The sequence below is a fragment of the Ursus maritimus genome, unplaced genomic scaffold, assembly GCF_017311325.1.
Source record: "Ursus maritimus isolate PB19 unplaced genomic scaffold, ASM1731132v1 scaffold_1, whole genome shotgun sequence".
NCBI classification, from domain to species: domain Eukaryota; kingdom Metazoa; phylum Chordata; class Mammalia; order Carnivora; family Ursidae; genus Ursus; species Ursus maritimus.
In genome coordinates, this window is record NW_024423343.1 from 26,462,542 (window position 1) to 26,470,291 (window position 7,750).

A 7,750-nucleotide genomic window follows, 5' to 3' on the forward strand; every position below is an offset into this window, starting at 1 on the left:
TCACTGAAAGCCATTACAGTAGAGCATAGACATGAAAGGGTGAGGACACATTAGATCCTGATACAAATTTAAAATAACACTAAAATCTGGAACTTATTCGACTAAATTGTTTGGAAGAAAACACATGTAATACCACAGCTTGGCCAAAAGATAAGGACCTTTATGTGTCAGAAGAACATTACAAGCTTCTCTGTCCTTATGTAAGATTCCCTTTGAAATTTGTTCTAAGATGAAGTTTTAGTGCGTTAAAGGGACCCATGTGATGTGGGAAACAAAGGCAGAAGAAAAAATTATTAAATTTCCTTACTACCTACAGCCCATTGGCAAGTCCTTGAAACGGGTACTGACATTCCTCTAGAAACTCAGCTGCCTCGATGTTAATACTTTGCTAAGGGCAAAAGGCAAACTTAGCCCAACCCCCAGGATTCTGTAAGTCTCCTTTAACATATAAAAATTTCTTTGGAAACTTCCTTTATCTCTACCCCTCAAGATACATGTTAGCAGTCATCCCCCAAGCATATGACCCACCAATATATATTTGAAGGGTCTCATTAGGGTTTTATTAGACAGTAATAAATGACCTTTTCCCAACAATAGCTAGCCCCCTCAAGGTCCTGGAAACCTTGCTTCCAAAAGTCCTTAGAGACTTAATGCTATCCCTAACCCCCTCCCAACTTGAAAGTACATAATGGGCCACTCCTCATGACCCCAGTGCAGCTCTTTCTGCCCATGGGTCCTGTCCCCGTGCTTAATTACTTGCTATAGCTGTCGACTGAATAGCAAAGTCAGTTTCCAGCAGGGACCACAAGGAATAGCTTTTATGCCACTATATGACAGGTCACCTAACTCTGTCATAACAGATCCAGGGGCAACTTCTGGTTTCCAGTTTCCCAGACACTTAGTTTTGAGTACTATACAAACCAACAGCCATTTCTCTTAAATAATTCAACAATTAAAATCCTTTTCCTTTAAAAGAAATAACCTGTGAAGATATTTAAAAAGAAATCATTGTTACCATAAAATTCAAATTAAATTTCTTAATCTGATGACTTCATTACTGAAATGCAAACATGTTTTTAAATGATAACTAATTTGTTTTTAGTCACTCTCAAAATTACAAGAATTATGTTATATTTATAATTTTGGCAAAGAGGTTTGAACTCTTTTACATCAATGCCTATAAAATAGACATGATTGTCAGTTTTTTAATATTGAATCATTTCATTATTAGTGCCTAACAAAGGTGTTGACTGAGACGATGCATAATGAAGTGATATAGCATACACACATCACAGAGCCATCTCTCACAGGCAAAAATCTTGTAAAATCTCATATTTTAGGGGCTCCTGGGTAGCTCAGTTGGTTAAGCATCTGCCTTCAGCTCAGATCCTGAGCTCAGTCAGGGTCCTGGGATCAAGCCCCGCAACTGGCTCCCTGCTCAGCAGGGAGTCTGCTTCTCCCTCTGCCCCTCCCCCCACTCATGCAAGGGGGTGCGCATGCTCTCTCTCTGTCTCTCAAAGAAATAAATAAAATCTTAAAAAAAAAAAAGCTCATATTTTAAAGAAGTCCAACAGACTATCTTGCAGCTCCTTTATCCAGTTACACAGAGCTTTTTTCCCTTTCTTTTTTGGTAGTGATACATAAAAGAGGATAAAAAAGATTTTAGGGTCACTTTATATGATAGAATATTTGGCTTTCCTTTATGTTTTCTGCTTATTAAATTGTAACAACTGGAAGCAATTTTCTCATATTCACACTATTCCTGCCTGTGAAGTGTTACATCTGGAAGCTTCTTTTAGAAATGTGTCAGACAGTTGTGCTTAGCAGGAGAGGCTCATGTGTTATACTTTGTTCATTCTAAATCTGTAATTTAGTTGATGACAGTGGATTTCAGTGGATGATGACCGGGACTGTTAGACTCACACATGACTCCATTCACTTTCTTTTTTCTGAATACTTCTTGCTGTGGGTCACTGGTATAATGGTTACAGCAAGAGGCCGCTTAACAGAGTGGAAAGGCTTTAGAGCCAGCCAGACCTCTATGTAGCAAGTTAGTTAATTTCATCAGGCATAATTTCTTCATCTACAAATTGTAAATAATAACATCTACTTTCCTGGAGAATGATTTTAAGGACTAGGGATAGGTAAAATAGAAGACAAGGGTTCTTGTACAGGGTCTGATGTATATTCACTGATACATGGTATTGGTATTATGATACAACTCAGTGAATTGGGTAGGTCTGGTTTGTCAAAACATTGAACAGAGTATTGCTATTTATTGTGTTTTATAGCACTTTCAACATGGTTGGACATCACAATCACCTGGATCCTGTTTAAAATTTCAGAGTCCTGGGTTTCATTCCAGGGATTTGTTCCCAGAGGTCTGGAGTGGGTGCAGGAATCTACATCCCTCAGAAGCACTCAGTATGACCTCGAAGAGGATGATCTGGGGGTCCCAATTTGAGAAATAACTGCTATATAAGATATAACTAATCTTATTAGCACAATTATGATTTTTTGACTGTGACCAATTTTTTTTTTTTTTAAAAAAGGAGGATGTGGTTCTCAAGATATTAGCTTAGTAATAGCTGTTAGTTTAAATGTTGTTAGTTTTTGTTGTTTTTAATTGTACAGGCTTAAACTTCTGTTAGTGATATAAAGTAATCCCAAATATTTTTCCTGGTAATTTATGGGTTGTTTCTCTTCTCAAAAAATCTGGTTTTTAGCTTTTTGTGTGAGATAGAGTCTTTATAAAATTTAATGAAAGCTTTGGATCTACGCCCATGTAGGCATGACCTTTATTTGTACAAAAGCTTCCTGTGTCCCACTCATACACTGCCTGGGAGCCAACAGACCTCAAGTTAAAAGCAGTTGGGCTAAAGAATTAGATATTAACCATTTGCAGTTTAGAGAACTATTTCTGTACTCTTGAGATCTTGCAGGTCTAAAACATGGTTATTGTGCAATGGAAAAAAATGTGACCTTTATATATCTATTTATTCTCAAGTAGCTTTGATTGCTTATTTTGTAGGAGGTTTGGAAAGAATAGCTCTTTACAAAACTGAATTGGAGAATTCTAATAAGGGACTGTTTATTCTGTTAAAATAACACAAGTTTCTACTTTGGATAACAAGGAATTCAGTAAAAACAAACTTTAAATGCCACAGATTCTACCATAAGTTTTGGTAAAACAGATATGTATTACCCAGCAAGTTTTACCTTTTTTTTTTTTTTTTTTAAGATTTTATTTATTTATTTGACAGAGATAGAGACAGCCAGCGAAAGAGGGAACACAAGCAGGGGGAGTGGGAGAGGAAGAAGCAGGCTCATAGCAGAGGAGCCTGATGTGGGGCTCGATCCTGGAACGCCGGGATCACGCCCTGAGCCGAAGGCAGGTGCTTAACCGCTGTGCCACCCAGGCGCCCCCAAGTTTTACCTTTTTAAATGCATCTCAGCCCTGGGAGAGGATGTAAGGCAATGCACATTTCCTTTTTGCTTACATTGTTCTGGGATGAAAATACTTCAATGGTCCAATGCTCTTAGGAAAAAGACTGAAATCATTACTTTTTCCTGGAATACTCTGCCTCACCAGGACTTATTTCTCTTTCCAGCCTCATTCTATATTATGCACCCCTTACTCTTGTCTTCTATTTTACTAGCCTCCTGGCATTGCCCCTTATATACCATACTCCTGTAGCCACAGGACATTTGCATGTACTTCTGCTCTACCTGAAATGCTCTTTTCCATCCTCTTTGCCTAGTTAAGTATTACTTATTCATAAATCATAGCTAAATTATCCTCCCTGACAGGATTAGTTCATGAATCTTTCCTTCACAGCAGCTATTATAGTTCTGATTTTTCACTTATTTATATAATTATTTGCTTTAAGGTTATTCCCCCACTAGACTCTAAGCTTCATAAGGCAAAGACCATAACTGTTTTTGCTACCCAGACCATAAGGACTTGGTGGTCTATAGCTATTTATTATCCATATGGAAGAATGAATTTAAAAAGATGTTTACATCATATTGTTATTGACCTAGCACCTAAAATAATCAGAAACCCAATAGCTGTCTAGCTAAAAGTCTAGGAATACCTCTTTTGGCTTTAGATTCACATGCGCAAAATGAGGACATTTGAATAAATAATCGCTGGGTTTGTTTTCAGTTTTAAAAATCCATGACTCAACAAACCAAATGTCCATCAACTGATGAATGAATTAAAAATGTAGAGTATTCATTAGTGGAATGTTATTTGGTCATAAAAAACAAGGAAGTGCTGATTCTTGCTATAACGTGAATGAATCCTTGAAATATTATGCTGAGGAAAAGAAGCCTTCTGAAAAGACCATGTTGTGTTACTTCATTTACATGAAATGTCCAGAAGAAAAGGCAAATCAGAGACAGAAACTAGATTAGCAGTTGCCTAGAGTATAAATGAGGTGGAAATGGAGAGTGACTGCCACGTGTATGGAGTGTCTTTTGGGGAAGATGATGAAAATATACTAAAGTTAGGTAGTGGAGATGGTTGCATACCTCTGAATATACTAAAAATCACTGAATTGTGTAATTTGAAAGGCTGAATTCTTGTATGTGAAGTATATCTCAGTATAGCTGTTACTAAAAAATATCAATGACCCAGTGGCTATGTTAATTCATGGCTTTAATATTAAAATCAAAATAATTCAGTAAACATTAACTTTTTTTAGAAGTTAAAGTTTCCCAAGAGGTTTGAGCCCAAGCAGTAGGAAATCTTCTTTTAGGAGAAAAAAGTATTCAGAATATTCATTCTGAGTATTTATTTTTTTAAAAAAGATTATTTATTTATTTATTTATTTCTGAACGAGAGAGAGAGAGAGAGAGAGAGAGAGAGCAAGAGAGCACACAAGTGGGGGGGCAGAGGGAGAAGTAGACTCCTGGCTGAGTAGGTAGCCCAACACGGGACTCAATCCCAGGACCCTGGGACAGCGACCTGAGCTGAAGGCAGACACTTAACTGACTGAGCCACCCAGGGACCCTCATTCTGAGTATTTCTTCCTTGGTTATTATACACTAAACATTAAATTATACCTTGTCTACTTAGACCCTGTGAAAAAAGTGCATGAAACACCCTCCCTGATTTCAAGGAGCTTATATCATCCTATCTGGGATGGTAATTAACTGTAACACAAAGCTTAGGGTAAGAAGAGTACAGATGAAAAGTACAAATCAGGGACTATACTGAATCAAAGGAGAGATTATGTTGAATTTCAATTATGCAGGACAGCATGGTATTTCAGATGAACTTTATAGTTACACACGATATGGGCAAGCAGGGATGAGGGACAAGAAGAAGAAACTGAGACAATAATAGAAGTAAAAGAATAGAAGCAGGAGATGTCAGCGATGAGAACTACAAGTGGTTGGTACACGGGGAATTAAGGGGAATTGGAAATGTAGGTTGGGGCCATATGACAGAGAGCTTGGAATCTTAGTTGGGAGAACGTGTATTTATTCTGCAGTAACAGGGATTTCTTGGAGATTTTCGGTAGTTTAGGTTTTATAAATCAGTGGAGTTTTAGGAAGATTGATCTTGAATTGAAATGGATGAGCTGAGCAAATGTATGTGGAAAAAGTGTCTTGGGATGAACTAATAGTCTTGGGATAGACCAACGGTAGGGTGGCAGCATGAGCAAAAGCTAGCAAAGACAATAATGAAGAAACAAGACAAGTCAGTATTGCAGACTCTAAGGAAAAAGCAATTTCAAGGAGAAATGAGTGGCCACTAATAGTATCTTTCATGCATGTGCAGAGTATTAAATCTTTGACAGTCTTTTCACAGTTTATAACTTGTCTGAGGTCTCGCAGTCAGTGGTGGGAGGCAGAGTCAAGACTGAAAGGAGGTTTTCAGTTTTCTTTCCACTGCACTATTTCTGTGGCAAAGAGAGGTCATTTAGTCTAAAGGCTTGGGAGGCAACCATTTGAATTTTTAAATAAGATGAGCACAGGAGATGTCTCAAAAGTGTTTTCAGTGGGTAGAAGGGTGAAAGAAAAAAATCTAGTAAATGCTCCGAAGACAACAGGACAGATAAGAAATGAGGCAATAAGTGGGGTGGAGATGGGACCTAGAAACAGGAGCAGGTTTAAGCAATAAGCTTTTAGCTTGGGACTTTCACAGTGAGGAATTTGGAGTCAAGGGAACCGGGCTAGTCAGGATCTCGGGATGGAGCACTCTCACAGGGGTAAGGCAGCCACAAGGAATTATTACATGAAGACCACTGAAAGGGTGGGGGAATAATGTATTATATATCAAAATGTGTTTGGTATGAACTGACCCTGGGATCAAATTTTATATACTCTCTTCACTAATTCATCTTAGTCAATGGAACAGTTGTTTCTCACTGTATTTAAGTATATCTCTCTTAATTTAGTAGAAGGGAAAAATTAAATACTCAGAACTTCCCTCAACTTTTGAAAATGTTTTAAATGATAAATTGTATCCCATGTTTATAAGTGCCCAGCTCTTTTTGAAAATAGAATACCTCCTACTTGGAAATGGACCTTGAATACGTCCAGTGTAACATAAGAAGTACTGGTGACTGAACGGGTTTGCTATTATTTTATTACACTAACAGGCAGATGCTATTAGTTTTTCTAATCATTAAAAATAAAGCAACTTAAAAAATACATTTAAGGTTAATAAATATTTCTGCTGGGGTTTAATAGGAACACAATAGCAAATGATATATTTAGTATCATGAATACTGTACGTTTACTGTGGAGTCCTCTTATAATACAAATATGAGATCTTCTTCATCACGTGTCACCAGAGTTAGCATTTGACATTCTGCTGTTTTTGTTTCCTTAAATGACAATTTAATTATGCAGTTACTCAGCTCCAAAAAGGGAAGACAGCCTCATTGATAGATGCAAAAGCAAATGACTCAGAGACATGATCTCAACTATCAAATGTCATAATTATTTGTTGCATTCAAAATGATATCATCAAAACAAAGGAATTGGTACAGATTTTTCCGAAGCTTCTCTATATGCCCAACTTAATAGAGATAGATGCTAATTAACCAGCTACTGATTAAATTGGGCCCACAACGTGAATCTGCTAGAACTTTAACACCAATTGCCTTATCTCTTTTTTCACATTAATATCAAGAGGAACAACCTGTCCCTTTACTGAGCCTGAACACAAAACGTGGCGTCCTACCCAGCCACTCTTGGTGGCTATTTTTACCCACGGACATATATTTAGCAACAGTCTTCAAGTGATCCTCTGAAAGACCAGAAATCAAAAAGACTGAACAACTTATTGCTGGTGATCCTCCGTGGTGGTGTCAAGTAAAGGGGTGATTTCTTAAAGAAAAGCCTTGATATATGATTTTAAGTGAGGGAGACCATTTTACAAATTTGGAAGATTTCTTTTCTACTGGGTCTCCTCCCATCATAACGTGAACACAGGTCACTAAGGAACTGACCACTTATAAAATGATCGTCTACTTAAACATCCATCTATCCCTTGGTTAACACTTCCTTTTTCTTAGAATCAGCCTATAGGTGGAATTATAATGTAAAAATTTCCATGCAGAGCTATAATCAACTTATTTCACAATGTCTGGTTGTATTTTTTTTCAAATTAATGATTGCCTCACACGTTTTTCCCCACTATGTGTTTAATGAAATTTGATCTGTGTTTGCGGAAGAGTCATGTTAAGTGTCCTTTTCATGTACCAATTATTGTCAGAAAATGAAGCTATTT